At 45.4% G+C, this 17,217-nt stretch overlaps 1 pseudogene across 1 annotated transcript; it reads left to right on the top strand.

Annotated features, from left to right (window-relative positions):
* Positions 1-2,014: 2,014 nt before the first annotated feature.
* Positions 2,015-16,914, top strand: LOC149320310 (uncharacterized; annotated as a pseudogene). Its single transcript, XR_016278628.1, has 4 exons — positions 2,015-2,101; positions 5,137-5,237; positions 7,228-7,354; positions 13,707-16,914. The product of XR_016278628.1 is annotated as an uncharacterized LOC149320310 (transcript).
* The last annotated feature ends 303 nt before the right edge of the window (positions 16,915-17,217 follow it).

The following is a 17,217-nucleotide window of genomic DNA, read 5'->3' as shown; positions in this document are numbered from 1 at the left end:
CCACTCTCCATTGAGGAAGTGTTTTCCACTGTCAAACAGCTGTCACTCTCAGGAAGTCCCTGAGTCCCAGTTCTGGGAAAAGAGCGGGATACAAATAAATATAATAATAAAAATGTTGAGCTGGAATCTTATCTTCTTGTAGTTTGCATCCATTGTTCTGGGTTCTGTTCTCTGGAGCAGCAGAAAACAAGCATGCTCTATCCTCAATATGGCATCCTTTCAAATATTTAAACAGGGCTATCATATCACCTCTTAACCTTCTTTTCTCCAGGCTAAACATCCCCAGCTCCCTAAATTGTTCCTCATAAGGCAGGGTTTCAAGACCCTTCACCATTTTAGTCACCCTCCTTTGGACACACTCCAGTTTCTCAACATCCTTTTTGAACTGTGGGTATGTTTAGTCTGGGTAACAGAAGGTTAAGAAGGGACGATAGCCATGTTTAAATATTTGAAGTGAAGTTCATGTTGAGAATGGAGGGGGCTTGTTCTCTACTGCTCCAGAAAACTAGGACACAGAGTAATGGATTCAAACTACAGGAAAAGAGATTCCACCTAAACAATAGGAAGAATCATAGAATCAAATCACAGAGTTGGAAGAGACTCAAGGGCTATCCAGTCTAATGCCCTTCAGCCATGCAGGAATCCACATCAAAGCACCACCACCCCTGACAGTCTCTGTTTAAAAAACCCCAAAGAAGGAGACTCTACTAGTCTCCAAGGTAGCATATCATAATTCATACATACACGCACACACACGCAAAAACATAACACACACTCTACATATCAAGTTAATGTGGGATTTACCTGAAAAAATCACCTCATAACATATATACAATTCACATACAAAGAGCCATACTTTTCATGTGGATTTGGGACGGAATTACTTGGAAAACTGATATGTTATATACTGTATACACTTGTCCCTCCACATTCACTGCAATTAGGAGCACAGCAGCCCCGTGAATGTGGGGAAATTGCAAATAACAAAACCACTATGGTTTTACCTGAGAGAACACCTCTCTAGGAATCTCTAGGTCCTCCAAGGCAACTCTGTGGTCAACATCTTCCAGACATTGACCATAGCGTTGCGCTGGAGGAGCTACAGATATTCTGTAGGCTTAGTGGAGTGTTCTCTCTAGGTCCTGCAGTGCGACCTTTGTTTAAAGTTGACCATAGAGTTGCACTGGAGGACCTAGATTTTCCTAGAGAGGACATATTAATAAAATCCGTGACTAATCAAATCCGCAAAAGTCAAATCCGCAGATGTTTAGGAGGGAGTGTATAATAAGGCAAATCACACACTCCTGCCTCTCAAAGGAGATGTGAGCTGAGGTTCACCTGAAGAAAGGAAATTGCCTCAGAATTACACCCCCATGTGTTGTTGTTGTTGTTTTGTGTGTATACACAACCACGTGCATTGATATACGCAAACACAGGACGCTCTGAATAATAAGTTTTGGGGGATGTGGGGTGTTCAGAATTTATTTACAAGTGACCAATGGACAACCGCAGACAACTGGGCTGCATCCACACTGGAGAAATAACCCGGTTTGGCACCGCTTTGACTTGTTGTCTGGCTCAAGGCTATGGAATTCTGGGAGTTGGAGTATGTTGTGGAGTCCAGAGCAGGGTTCTGCTCTGGATTCCACAACATACTCTAACTCCCAGAATTCCATAGCCTTGAGCCAGACAACAAGTGTGACGTCACGGATCCGCGTCAAACGATTTGAGGCGGGGAAAAAGGCACTTTCCAGCCTAAGGACTAGCGAGAGGAGGGCTGGGGTTCCCAGAGCGGCCAAAGCGTCTTCCAGACAGTCCTCCAAAGCTTAGCGAGAGGCCACTTAATTCCTAGAGCGACAGGGGTAAGGTGGGCCTTTGAGCCAATCCTCCAAAGACCAGCGAAGGGAGCACTCCGGTTCCTAGAGCGGCAGCGGAAGGGCGGGCCAAGGGACCAGTGAGGGGAGCACTTCGATTCCTAGAGCGGCGAATGGGAGAGAAGCTTCTTCCAATCAGTCCTCCAAGGGCTAGCGAGAGGAGAGTTCTGTTTCCTAGAGAGGCAAGAGGTATTCTGTTGGAGCGTCTAAGAGCCTCCCAGGGAAAGGTGGGCTTCCCTTCTTTGGAGGGAGTTTGGGGAATGGAGTGGGCTTCCTTCATCTCTCCCAGCCAGGGAAGAGCTTCCTTGGATGTGGGGCAGTGTGGCCTAGTGGGAATCCCTCCCCTCTCTTCCTTTTCCCCCTTTGGGAGCCGGAGGAGATTCCTGGGAGGTGAAATGAATCGCTGAACGTGATCCTGGGCTGCATCAATAGAAGTATAGTGCCTAGGCCCAGGGAAGTAATAGTGCCACTGAATTCTGCTTCAGCCAGCCCCACCTGGAATACCGCTGTCTCCAGTTCTGGGCTCCACAATTCAAGGAGGAGGTTGAGGAGCTGGAGGGCAACCCAAACGGTGAAGGGTCTGGAAACCCCGAAGCCTTATGAGGAATGTGTTTCGCCTGAGGAAGGGAAGAGGATATGATCGCAGGGCAATGAGATGAACTCCTTTTCCAGGAGACATCCTGCATGTCATCCTTCTCTCCAGGAGGAGTTCCAAATGTCCTCCACTTTGAGCATGACTAAGAAACAGGAGTTTATATTTATATGAGTGTGTTTAGTTTAGAGTGTGCAGGGACAGCTCCACCGGTGACTCTTTTACCTTCTTCTTCCTCCACCATCCAGCCTTCTCAGGAGAAAGCCAGGCGGCAGAGGAGCCTTGCAGGGCAAGCGTTTGCCCTTCCTCCTCCTCCTCCTGCCTCCATCCTTCTCCTCTGGAGAAAGCTGGGCAGCAGAGGAAACTTGCAAGGCCACCGCCCTTCCTCCTCCTCCTCCTCCTCCTCCACATGGCCCTCTCCAAAGGAGAAAAGGCCGATGGAGGAGCCCTGAAGTTGTTCTGCATCCTCCTCACAGGCCACCCAAAATCCATAGGCAGGACACATGTTGTGGAGGCCTGGCCTAAGACTTTGCAGCAGCCACCTTGGCTTCCTTTGTCCCCGGTGCCCTTACCTCCTTTATGCCGTCTTGACTCAATCGAGTGGGGCCCTAGGCAACTCACGTCTTGCTAGCCAATGTGCGGAATTCATGATCATGGCGTCTGCCTTTGCGGTCACAGAAGGATCACCCATCCTATATGGCTTATTATATGTGATGTAAAATATGAGGGATATCTCATGGGGAGCCCTGGGCACTTACTGGGCTTTTTGGTGGCTGCTTCCAAGCTGTGGAACTCCCTTCCACAAGAGGCCCAGTTAGCCACCTCCTTGCTCTCCTTCCTCCGGTTAAGACTTTTTATTTAGGCAGGCCTTTGGTTTCTAATCACACGGCACAGCAGTGTTTGGAAATGGTCTATTGTGTTCTAATCATGAATGTTTTAAAGATACTTTCTATATCTCCAGCCCTCCACATTTGTGGCTTTGACTTTTGCAGATTTGATTATCCATGGATTTGATTAATATCTTCTCTCTAGGAGTCACTAGACTAGGACCTCCTGCATGACTCTGTGGTCAACATCCACCAGACGTTGCATTGCAGGACCTAAGGAGTTCTAGGGAAAACCCTTCTCTAGGCATTTGCAGGCCCTCCAGCCGAATTCTGTGGCCAGCGTCTGGTAGAGTTGCGCTGGAGGACCTAGAGATTCCTAGAGAGGTTTTTTAATTTGCATTTTTCTTACTTTCCACTAACCACAGTGAATCTGTAGGGCCCACTTTGTTTTAAACTTTTTAAATTATGTGGTTTCAACATAGTGGATGATTAATTGTGTGTTTTTTAAAGGTATATAATATTACATTTTAGATAAATATTTAAATTAAAAGTTTTAACTAAAATTGCAAATATTAAATCCAAATTTCAAATTTTGTAAGCCATCTCGGGTCCCATAACAGGAGAAAGGCAGGGAACAAAAATTGAACAAATAAATAAATAAGCCCCGAGCAGCTGAAAAAATTGTATTTTTAGTTTATTGTGGGATTTTGGGGCTATGTGGCATTCTCTGAAGATGCCAACCACAGATGCAGGTGAAATGTCAGGAATAAACCCTTCTAGAACATGGCCACATAACCCCAAAAACCTACCAAAAAAACCCCTATGGATGCCAGCCGTGAAAGCCTTCGACTTCACATTATATTTTTGTTTCTCCACAGGATCTCAACTGTCATATCTGGGTCATGCTAGGTGCTGACTAAGAGGGGTACATTGTTGGTGGTGTTGTGTGCTTTCAAGCCATTTCTGAGTTATGGTGATCCTAAGGCAACCCTGTCAGGGTATGCTAGTTTGCATACTAAGTTGTGAATGGATGAGGGTGTAGCATGATGGTAAAGCGGCACTGGCAATGAGTGATGCAATTGGGCCAGGTGGTTATGATAGCCACTTAGCAGAGTATCACTGCTTTGGGAATCTGCTTGGTTTTTGGAGAGTGTATTGCTCTTCATGCTGGCCAGGAACCTGTTGCTCTTCATGTTGCTGGGAAGTATTTTTTCCTCCTTGCTAGGGAGTCGTAGTATTTCTGGCATACAGGAAGTTATGCTATGCTGATTTATTTTTGCATTGTGTATATTTGTACTTAGCCATATTGCTATATATTTTTGCTTTGCTTATTTTGTTTTACACTCTGCTGAGCAAAGCTCTATTTTTGTTGACATTCCTCCACGACTCTGCTGTGATCTTTTTCAACACACCCCAAAAAACCCTGTCATGGGGTTTTCTTGGCAAGTTAATTTAGAGGAGACTTGGCATTGCCTTCTCCTGAGGCTGAGAAAGTGTGACTTGCTCAAGATCACCCAGTGGGTTACCATGGCCAAACTAGGATTTGAACCCTGGTTTCCAGAGCCCTAGTCTAACACTCAAACTCCTACAGCAGAAGGAGCTGGAAGATTATGTGTACTGCTCTGAGCTAAAGAATCCCATTTGGAACAAAGGTGGCAGATAGAGTAAAGAAATAAATAAAGAGGAAATGGGTTAGATTTCAAAAAGACATTTCCAGTGTTTTTAGGGCACTATGAGTTAAAGATGAGAAGCAAGCCCTGTTGAAATGGAACCCATTTCATCTGTCTGTATGTCTTTACTTTGTCCACACTATCACTTACCCATTGCTTTATTTCCCCTGCAGGCACTGCAATGGCATCAGAGGCCCGATCCAGCTCCTCTCTTCAGTTGGGCAGAGAGGAAAAAGCTGCTATGAAGCCACCTATCCCCCTGCAAAGAAGCCAGGTAAGAAGGCAGGGAACCCTGTTGTTTCTCTTCTGGGAAAGTCCTCCGTTCTGCAAAAGAAGGCTTTTGCCCTTCCCTTCCTCCTCTAAAATGGGCAATCTTGGAATCTCACAGAAAGTGTAGCTAGGAAGAACCTGGCAATATAGTGAACTATTTTACAACAATGTCCCAAAGGAATAAAACCACAGCTCTACCCTATATAATACAGTGGGGCCTTGTTATCTGTGGATTTGCCATCCATGGATTTAAGCATCCGCAGATGGCAAGGCCATGTTGTCCCCAATGGTGGCACATGCATGTAGCCGTGCCACCATTAGGAGCAGCCCCCATTATCCCCAATGGCAGCGCATGCACACAGTCACGTCGCCATTAGGGGCCCAGGACTTCATGTAAGCTCCCATTGTTTGGGGAAAACGGGGCTTGAGATTCTGTGGTTTTTGATATCCACAGTGTGTATGTGGGGGGGGGAGGGTGGTGGTGGTCCGGAACAGATTCCCCAGTGGATACCAAGGATCCACTGTACAATAACCATGTTATTATGTATATAACCATATGTCACGTTTTCTCACAAACAATCTCACATCCTTCCTAGCACCCCCCATCCCAGGGTTCCAGTCTGCACTGGATTGACTCATATACTGGTATAGCACACACAATAATACTTCTAGCAAACTCTATAAGATATTCTAACATTGACCCGCTGATGACCTTTATCACAGTATATATCCATTTCATATACCCTCTTTCCCCCATGTACTATGGGGTTGACCCCTTTTCTTATATACAATCAGCTTCTCTTTACATAGGCAGGGATCCATTTCATCTAACATTCAAAAGGCATTTAATTCACACAAACATCAATTCACCCTGGGCTGTATCAATCAAACAAAGCAAATAATATCCTTATGACAGTTAGGTTTCCAAGCACACTATATAACAATTGGGTTGGATACTGAGCTTCCCAGCAGATAGACCTCATGGTAAGAGGTAAGACATAACAGGTATGACAGCTGTTAAGCATATGAACATCAGCAAACGACATAGCCCCCACGTCTCAACAACAACCCATTTGCAACGTATACAACCTATGCACTCCCAGTTATATTCCCAGAATTTTCTAACTCTGGCTGTGGCATGGACCATAACGGTTATGGGACATGACACCATATTGCAGTATACAGTACTACAAAATACAGGGCACACAATACAAAATGTTGGAAAGAACTATCCCAAGTGATGTCCGCTGTGCTTACTCTGGACTTTACATCCTCTGTTCCAGTGAAATGATTTCCACAAGGAGCCCTGGTGGCACAGTGATTAAATGTCAGTATTGCAGCCACTCACTCACAAACCTCAAGGTTGTGAGTTCGATCCCAGCCAGGGCCTCAGGGTCGACTCAGCCTTGCATCCTTTCCTAGGTGGCTAAAATGAGTACCCAGCTTCTTGGGGGCAATTAGCTTTCAGTTGTAAACCACTTAGAGGCTGCTTAGTGTGGTACGAAGTGGCATATAAATGAAGCTGCTATGGCTAGATAGCAAATGTTCCAACCAAATGATTTTCACAAGTAGTAGATAGATAGCAAACAACAGTAGAATGTGATTTCTCAGATTTTCACAATCAGTTTCAGCAATGCATTTTCCACAAGGTCATAGGCAATAGACAACAAAGTGGTGGTTGCAGCAATACAGGTTGTAGAAACTGTAGGTAGAAAATAGATGGCAATGGTAGTAGAAAGACGACTACTTCTGGAGGTTTTTTAAAAAAAAGTTTTGATGTTTCTTCATCAGTAGTAATAAACTGTAAATTCCAGCTAGGTATCAGCTCCAAAAATCAATATCCAAGACGCAGTTTTTCCAAAACCTTTACACCAAACTCTCCCTTCCTCCTCTGAAATTGCCAGTCTAGGAATCTCATGTGAGTATGTGCCTGTTACAGATGTAGGAGCGGCAGACTCTTGATGATCTGTGTTCTTCTTCCTCTCTCTTTTCAGCGCATGGTCTCCTTTGGAGAGGTGGCCGTGTATTTCATCAAGGAAGAGTGGGAACTCCTGGGTCCAGGCCAAAAAGCTCTCTACGAGGCAGTCATGATAGAAACATTTGAGAATGTGGCCTTTCTGGGTAAGGGATCACTTTTGCTTTTGAGAGACAGAGCCCAAGGAAATGAATGCCCCCCCCCCCCGGCTTTTCCAACTCTGCTACTGGGATGGCAGGGTGGAAATGGGCATCTTGTTCATGTGCCCTGGACCTTCATCCCAGTGCCAGGTCTGAGTTTGGCTTTTTGCCTTTTTACTAATATAATAATAATAATAATAAAGTTTATTTATACTTCCCGCCTCTCCCACGGATCGAGGCAGGATTACAACCTTAAAAGACACTTAGTACAATTTACAATCAATACAACAATAAAATACTAACACTGAATTTACCAAGAATTCCTATTAGTTCTCTAAAAATTACAATTTGTCCATTAGCTAACAATCAGAGTCAAGGAAGAGCAGTCATCATAACCTTTTTATATGGAATTCAATGATAAGCCTGCCAGAAGAGATCCATTTTGATTGCCTTCTTAAAGGCCTCTAAGGTAGTAATGAGACGGATCTCTTCCGGTAGGTCATTCCATAATCTTGGGGCTACGGCAGTGAATGCCTTATGTGAAGTTGTCATTAACCTGGTATTATTATATTCTAGTAAGAACTTCCCAGATGTTCTAAGAGTGCGGGGCAGATTATGTAGGGAGAAGCGCTCCCGCAAGGAACTTGGGCCCAAGCCATGTAGGGCTTTAAAGGTGCTATATGGTCAATTCTAGATGTTCCGGTGACCAATCTGGCTGCTGCATTTTGAACCAATTGAAGCTTCCGAATTTGGTACAAGGGTAGCCCCAAGTTGAGCGCATTGCAGAAATCTAACCGAGAGATTACCAGTGCAAGTACTACTGCTTCAAGGTCCTTTCGGTCCAGGTAAGGACGCAGTTGGTGTATCAACCGAAGCTGATACCAAGCACTCTTGACCGTCGCATCTATTTGGGATGTCAATTGTAATGACGGATCCAGGAGTACTCCCAAACTGCAAACCTCGTCCTTTAGGGGAAGTATGACTGGCTGACAATACTCCATCCCTGGACTTGGGGTACTTATTGCGAGTCCCTCTGTTTTCTCTGGATTCAGTCTGAGTTTGTTTTCCCTCATCCAGCTCATTACCAATCCAAGACAGGCATCCAGAGGAGAGGTGCCATCCCTGGTCATTGCAATAGTCGGGGACATGGAGAAATACATTTGGGTGTCATCAGCGTACTGATGACACCGCGCCCCATGTCTCCAGATGATCTCTCCCAGCAGCTTCATGTAAATATTGAAAAGCATGGGGGAAAGAATGGCGCCCTGAGGGACGCTAGATGTCAGCTCTCTCTTGGAAGAGCAGCTGTCCCCCAGCATCACCATCTGGAATCTGCCTGAGAGGAAGGAATGGAACCACTGGAGCAGTGCCCCCAAAACCTAACTCCCTCAGGCGTTCCAGAAGGATACCATGGTCAATGGTATCGAATGCCGCTGAGATGTCCAAGAGCACCAGCAGGGTCACACTTCCCCTTCAATGCCCAGATGGAGATCATCGACTAAGGCGACCATGGCAGTCTCAACTCCGTATCCCGCCCTGAAACCAGTTTGAAATGGGTCTAGATTATAGGCTTCATCCAAGACAGCTGTAAACTCTTTGCAGGCATATCTCAGCTAACAAAGCCTTGGACAAAGAAACTCCTTTTACCAAGACTTTTAACACATACCTTGAGGCACTTTCAGTTAGACAGAGGATGAGCAGGGAATTTTTTTTTATTATTATTATTTGGTAGCATGTGCATTTGGAGGATGATCAAAGAGAACTGGAGAAGCACACATTTTTTGTGTTGGGTTGCAATAGAATTATCCTGAGCAATGAAATAAGGCTTGAGTTGTGGAAGAATCATAGTATCAAAGAGTTGCTTGCATTCATTGCTCCGGGTCCTAGTCTCTGGAGCAGCAGAAAACAAGCTTCATCCGCAATATGACACCCCTTCAAATATTTAAACAGGACTATCATATCACCTCTTAACCATCTCTTCTCCAGGTTAAACATACCCAGCTCCCTGAGTTGCTCCTCATAGGGCTTAGTTTCCAGGCACTTTACCATTTTAGTCACCCTCCTTTGGATGTGCTTCTTTCTCAATGTCCCTTTTGAACTGTGTCCAGAACTGGACACAATATTCCGGGTGGGGCCTGACCATAGCAGAATAGAGTGGCACTATTACTTCTTTTGATCTAGACACTATACTTTTGTTGATGCAGCCTAAAATTGTATTGGCCTTTCTTCTTCGTGGTCTCTGCGAATTCACACAAATGGGTTATTATTCTGTGCCTGCACAGTTAGCTTGGGAACCTTCTTGGAGATATTAAAGGCATTTTGGCGGTAGCCCCTTCCACTCTCCAACTGCCTTTTTCAGTTGGTTTCCCACCTAAACCCTCAGTTCCTTTTGTCTGCTGCACTGGCAGCATCTAGGAACTCTTCAGAGATTCATTTTCCTGTCAGACTTTTAAAAACTTGATTTGACAGGATCAATCTGCCTTTTGGTGGTAATTTTTTCACATTGTTGTTTGTATTTTAAAACAAATGCTATGATTTTCTAGATAATCATATACTTAAATGTGAATTTGAATTCTGAGGTAAAGTTGTTTAACAACAACTTGCCCTGCGATTTCTTAGAGAATCGCTTACTTTATTGTGAATTTAAATTCTGAAATAATGCTGTTTTAGGACAGCCTGTACTGCGATTTCTTAAAGAATCACATACTTGAATACAAATTTAAATTCTGAGGTAAAGTTGCTTTACAACTTGCCCTATGATTTCTTAGAGAATCGCTTACTTAAATGTGAATTTAAATTCTGGACTAAAGCTGTTTTAACAACAGCCTGTACTGCAGTTTCTTAGATAATGTGAATTTAAATTCTGAGATGAAGTTGTTTAGCCACAGCCTTCACACTGACAAGGCCCTTCCTTTCCCTTTCTGAGGGAATTGCTGTGCTTGGCAGAACTTTTCCCACCTTTTCTCTTGAGGAAAAGTTTTCAAACCATGCCTGCCTTACTGGCGCATTTGGCAAAGCCCCATTATTCCTGAGCAAAGTTTTTAAAATAGCGCCTGCTTCACTGGCACAATTTCCACCTCTTATCTCTGAGAGGAACTTATAGAATGGCTACCGGCCTTCCTTCCTCAGCATGGCTAGAGATGCTCTTTTGTTGTGGACAAACCATCTCAGGGCCATTCACCTGGCTTTGTCTTCTCATTCTCCTGAAGAGAAGTTGTTACTGGCTGCCTCGACTTCAGTCCTTGCTGGTCCCTAGCTCCCCAGGATCAAACCCATTGGAGGTCATCATCATCGGTCCCTGACTCTCTGGAGTGAAACCAACTGGCTGGCAGCCCAACGTGGATCCTCATCGGTCCCTGACTCTCCAGGGTCATACCCACTGGATGGCTGCTAGTCCATCCATTTGTGTGATTCGCAGAGACCACGAAGAAGGAGGACAGGTTGCTTACCTGTAACAGTATTTCTTCGAGTGGTCATCTGCGAATTCACACAAATCCCGCCCATCGTCCCCACACAGTCGTACCACTGATTCAGTACCCCTCAGCAAGTAGTCCCTCACAGCCACTACCCACCTCCTCCGAGGCTTAGCAGAAGCTGTATCCTATGTTGATTCCACAGAGATTTCCTGCCCTTTCATTGAGGACTCCCCTTCCTGCTTTCTCTCATGATCCCTGATAAGGGAGAGGACTTCAAATCGATTTTGTAGCTGCAAGCTCCCAGAACAATCCCTGGTGTTCCTAGTTCTGTGTGTGACATTCCTCCAACTCTCTATCTCCTTTGTATGTGAAGTGCCCTCCACACCAAAAACTTCCTCCCGTGTTCTCCAACCAGGACAGTCTGTTCTGTTCTGTCCAGGAAAACTTCTTGTTCCTTAATATGCAGAAGGGTAGCTACTCGGGCCTCCAGCTGCTGGACATTCTCTTCCAACTGGGCTACCAACTTGCACTTGGTGCAGGTGAGGTTCCCCACATCCCTAGGCAAGAAGACAAACATCCCACAAGTGTTGCCGTTGACTTCAGCAGCTCCCTTACTGTCGAACCTCATAGGTCTTAAGTAGGCACTGAAATAGGAGTGTGAACTTCCCCCTCAAAAGCTGACTATTAAACACCCAGGAAAAAGACCACTGTTGGCCTGGCTTCTTTCTCAAACTCTGGCACTGAGCTCAAGAGGCTGGGTGTATTGCTATATAGAGAGTTCTTGGCCGCTAGCTCCTTCCCAAGCAGTGTTGCCAACAAGCCTTGAAGATATTCCCCAGAATGTTTTACCAAAAGCCAAAATCCCCGGAATTCCCCAATATTTACCGGAATATTCAGTCAAAATCATAGTAAAAAATTAATTAAATTCCCCAGATTCTTGAGAATTCCCCGGAAATTGGCAGCGCTGTTCCCGAGGCAAGTCTCTGACTCACTTGCTCCAAGCAAAGACCCTTCAGAAGCCCCTTAAAGAAAAGAGTTAAAAGTAAAGGAGAAGCCCTGAAGCAAAGTAGCCTCTGCTCTAAGCCTCTATTTAGAGTGAAATTTCATAATGTTAAAAAAAAGTCAAAATGGCTGCCAAGAAACCTCTCTCCTTCCTCTCCTGGCAAGGACTGAGCCTGCAAGCCTCTGGCAGGAGTTAGAAAGGCTAGGCTGCTAGCCCCTCCCCAGTGACTCACAGACACCCCAACCCCTCAAAACACACACAAAGTTTTGCGGGGGAACCTCACCTAGTTAAAATGGCTGCCAGGAAACCTCTCTCCCTCCTCTCCTTTGCAAGGACTGAGAGTGGGGCTCAGTTCTAGTTGACCCTTCTGTACCTGTGTGTGCCTGCTTATAACAGGCAAGATAAACAGCAGCTGCCTCCAGAACCCCTACTTGACCACGGGTGGCACGTGGTGCGGTTTCGCCAGGCACGGGGGGGGGGGGGCGAGGGAGAAGGCAGAACGGGCACGTGCCCGTTCCACCTCCTCCCTGCCATTTTCGGGCAGGGTGACAGCGGGAAGCCAGAAAATGGCGCCTGGGAGGAAGAGACAGAGGCACACATGCGTCTGTCTCCTCCTCCCACCCCTCTTCCCTCCTGGCTTGCCTTGGCTCGCCAGGAAAGGGCTCCGTGGAGCCCTTTCCCGGCGAGCCGAGGCCCAGGAGGAGGCGGCTGGGATGCGTGCCCATCCGCCTCCTCTGCCTCCCTGCTTGCCTTGGCTTGCCGGGAAAGGGCTCCGCAGAGCCCTTTCCCGGCGAGCCGAGTCCCAGGAAAAGGCGGCTGGGACATGTGCCCATCCGCCTCCTCCTCCTCCTGGCTTGCCTTGGCTTGGAGGGCCAGGAGGAGGCGGCTTGCCATGGCCTGGGGCAGCACCGAGGACAGGAGCAGGGACCGCTGGCTTCCTCCTCTTTCCGCCTGCGGGGCTTCGCCAGGCCGGAGGTGTCCTTCGGAGGACACCTCTGGCTTGGGGCAGCCCCAGGGATGGGAGCAGGGGCCGCCGGCTTCTTCCTCCTTCAGCCCGCGGGGCTTCGCCAGGCCAGGGGTGCCCTTCAGAGGACACCTCCGGCCTGAGGAAGCCCCGGGGACGGGAGCAGGGGCCGCCGGCTTCCTCCTCCTCCAGCCCGCGGGGCTTCGCCAGGCCGGGGGTGCCCTTCGGAGGACACCTCTGGCCTGGGGAAGCCCTGGGGATGGGAGCAGGGGCCGCTGGCTTCCTCCTCCTCCAGCCCGCAGGGCTTCGCCAGGCCAGGGGTGCCCTTCGGAGGACACCTCCAGCCTGGGGAAGCCCCGGGGACGGGAGCAAGGCCTGCGTAGCCTTTGCTCCTGCCCCCCCCCCCCCACGGGCCCTTACTGGTCCCCAGCTGTCTCTGAGAGACAGCTGGAGGCCAAGGGAAGGGAAGGAGGAGCAGGCGTGCGCCTGTCACTCCTCCCCCAATTTCCCCTAACTTCCAGCTGTCTCTCAGAGACAGCTGGAGGCTGGGAAAGGGTGCGGGGAAAGCCCCGCCCTCGGAGGGTGGAAGCCCCGCCTCTATCACGGGCCCCCACCCCCGGAGGGCGGAATCTCCACCCTTGGCACGGCGACCTAAAAAGGTTCGCCATCACTGGCCTAGATCCATACATTTGGCCAGCAAATTGGAAATCTTATGAAGAGTGGAGGGCCATGAAAGAAAAGCTTATCCCTGACATCATTTTGGAAGAAACTATCAAGTAGTCTATGGAAGGTTCAGTACATTTTTCCTTACTTGTGCAAGACTTGCCTAACCTGGTTCTTTCATTTCTCATATACATGTTCTTAATCTTAGATAAACCATTTGCTGAAACATGTTTTATTGTCATTCCTTTTATTGGTGCACATGAGCTTTTGTGCTCAACGCATCATGGGACCTTTTTCTTTTTCCTCAATCAGATAACGAGCAGAAGAATGTGAATTACAGGGTGCCAGCAGTGGTGCCACTGAAAACAACCAAGCACCAAATGGGAGAGAAAAAATGTGGAAATGAAAGAGGAGCAAAAAAGCAAAAAGGAAACCAGTCAAAGCACAGAAGGAAGGAATCCCCTGTTTTTCAGGGATCAGTAATAGGTGAACCCCTTTCCCCCATTTCAAATCCTGAAGAAAAAAGAATAATATGTGCAATCTGTGGGAAAAGGTTCAAATATACATCAGCCTTAAACGCACACATGGCAGTTCATACAGGGAAAAAACCATATGAATGCATGGAATGTGGGAAGAGGTTCAACTGGCGTGCAAATCTGCATTCACATACAAGAACCCACACAAGGAAGAAACCATATAAATGCATGGATTGTGGAAAAGGTTTCTTTCAGGATCGGTATCTACGTTCACATCAAAGAACCCACACAGGGGAGAATCCACATAAATGCGTGGAGTGTGGAAAGTACTTTACTCACGGTGGAAGTCTGCATTTACACCAAAGAACCCACACAGGGGAGAAACCACATAAATGTATGGAATGTGGGAAAAGCTTCAGGCAGGGAGAACATCTACGTTTACATCAAAGAAGTCACACAGGAGAGAAGCCATATAAATGCATGGAATGTGGAAAGAGCTTCAGTCGAAATGATCATCTCCGTTCACATCACAGAACCCACACAGGAGAGAAACCATATAAATGCATGGAATGTGGAGACAGCTTCAGTCGAAAGGACCATCTACGTAGACATCAAAGAATCCATACAGGAGAGCGGCCGTATCAATGCATGGAATGTGGAAAGAGCTTCAGTGTCAAAGGAACTCTAGATTTACATCAAAGAACCCACACAGGAGAAAAACCATACAGGTGCGTGGAATGTGGAAAGAGCTTCAGTCAGAGTCCACATCTACGTTTACATCAGAAAACGCACATGAGAAAAACTTTATAAATGCACATAAATTTTCATTGCAAATGGAAATCTACATTTATATCAAAGAACCCCCACATAAAGGAGAAATCATAAAAATGCATCTACATTCACATCAAAGAAGTCATTCAGAGGAGAGAGAGGGGGGGACCGTATAAAGGCATGGAATATGGGAAGAGCCTCTCTTCCATCTATGACTTTACTTTGCGTAATGGAACCCACACAGAGCAAAATGGCCCCCATGATGCCCAAGGATACCATGATGTCTTTTGGAGATAAAAGAAATCATTGAAATGTTTCGACAAAGATGATGAAATAAAAATAAAGAAAGGAATAAAGGATGCTGGGGGCAATACACAGAATATTTATACAAAAAAAGACCAGGGAGTGAATGACATTTGAAATGAAGAGCCATATTTTATTGGGATTTTATTGGGAGCATTTTTTTGGGAACATTTTATTGGGAATTGTTTTAACTCTATTTTAGGGTGGCAGGGAGTTTTAGGATGTTTTGCTATGTTTTTACTTGAGGGTTGTTGGGTAGCATTTTTATTGATCTCTTGTTTGTTGTTACCCGCCTCAATCCAATACAGGGAGAGGCGGGATACAAACAAATATAAATCACCGGGAACAGATGATATCCCAATTGAACTGCTACAATAAACAGATGCAAACATAGAGGTGCCTGTATAGGACCTTGGTGCCTGTAGGTTTAAAGGAAGATTTGGACCATCAATCTTTAGTTTGAATATAACAGATAAATTATATATCAGAACACATGTACGGGTATAAATGTAATCTAATTATATAACCACATGAATAGTGTGAGCAAATGTCAGATGAGAGATTGCATTGTTTGTCCCTGTGTCCTATGCCAAGCCATATCCTTGGTTAGGCCTTCCAAGGTCATCTGGAATATGTATATTAGGGGTATGAAAGTTTCACAACCTCTTTCTTTTTTTTATTTTATTTTAAAAACATTCCAAACATAACGGCATCTGCATACTTAAAATAACGGACATTCTTGAAAAACATTCACGACATAACTGCATATCACCTATCTTGCATTCGTCCATTTTCCTTCTCTTTCCTTCCTTTCTCTCTTTCAAATCTTCCTTACTACTTTCATTCTTCTTTTACATTGCCACTTCCTGATAACATTCCAACTAAGTAAATAGTTTGTCTAGCAATTGTATGTCCTGCTTAGTTGTCATTTTTTAAAAAATAATAATAATTTTCATACCCGTCTCTAAACACTTCCCAAAAAGATCCCTTTCGACTTTTGTTTCCTTGTGTGTGTGTGTGTGTGTGTATTTTCCAGTCTAAATCAGCTTCCGCTTTTTACCAAAATAAGTATTATAATAATAATAAAATAATATAATAGTCTCTTTTTAGTTTGACACTAATTTTATGTTGTTTTTTCCTATAATTTTGCAGCAGCCTTTCCATTGTTCCTCATAAATTTTTGATGATTTGTTGGTTAGTAATCTGGTCCAGTATTGATAAATCCATAAGTTTCATGATCCATTCTTCTGTAGCAGGAATGCTCTGTTCTTTCCAATTTTTGGCATATAGAATTTGAGCCACGGTCGCCATATAAAGTAGGATGTTACCCTACATCTGGTGGAATGTGCTGCTTTTTCTTTACATTTCCAGCAGGTGTTCCATAAGTTAGTGGGTTTTTGTGTGTGTGCACTCTTTCTGATTACTTCTTGGTATTTCTATAACTGATGGCTCCTATTTCCAGTTTGTAGAGCTTTATTGTAAAGTGTCAGTACTGCAGACGAGTTTTCAAAATCACTTTCATTATATATTTGAGTAAGTAAGTAAAATTTTATTCAGTCATTGACCAATACAAAAATTGACAGTATAACAGTGACACAGTACAGTTATTAAAAAATTTCAAATACAATTTCAGTTCAGCTGTAAACATTTCAGCTTTCGTCAACAACCAATTGGGGTTTACACCCCCGCCTCACCGGGTAAGTGATAAAACTATAAGAGTAGTGGTATTTCACCGGCGGCCCGACGGGTGGGCCTCCCACTTATTCTACGCCTCTCATGTCTCTTCACAGGGCCAGACTAGAGTCAAGCTCAACAGGGTCTTCTTTCCCCGCTGATTCCGCCAAGCCCGTTCCCTTGGCTGTGGTTTCGCTAGATAGTAGGTAGGGACAGTGGGAATCTCGTTCATCCATTCATGCGCGTCACTAATTAGATGACGAGGCATTTGGCTACACACTCAACGATCATGAGGATAGTTCTGTTTTGAGTTGTTTAGAGGTGGACCAAGCCTCAAGCGGCCCATCCGCTCATATTTTAGGTCCGCATCAATGTGACAGCACCATAACTCCTGTTTCTCGCCATGATGGTATAAGCGTTTCACAGGGTGGTAATCATTAAAAGATTCTTTTTCCAACGTCCCATAAGGACAAAGAAAATTTGATCTTACAAATTTTGTTACAAAAGAGGGCACAAAAGACACAGACAATTAACAACACAATTAAAAATGGTAAGCATGAACTTCGCTGGGCTATCCTTATCCATTTTCGAACATTCTT

Source organism: Sceloporus occidentalis, unplaced genomic scaffold, assembly GCF_023333645.1.
Source record: "Sceloporus occidentalis isolate IW3139 unplaced genomic scaffold, rSceOcc1.0.p SCAF_1, whole genome shotgun sequence".
Taxonomy (NCBI): Eukaryota; Metazoa; Chordata; class Lepidosauria; order Squamata; family Phrynosomatidae; genus Sceloporus; species Sceloporus occidentalis.
This window is presented reverse-complemented; position numbering and strand designations above follow the sequence as displayed.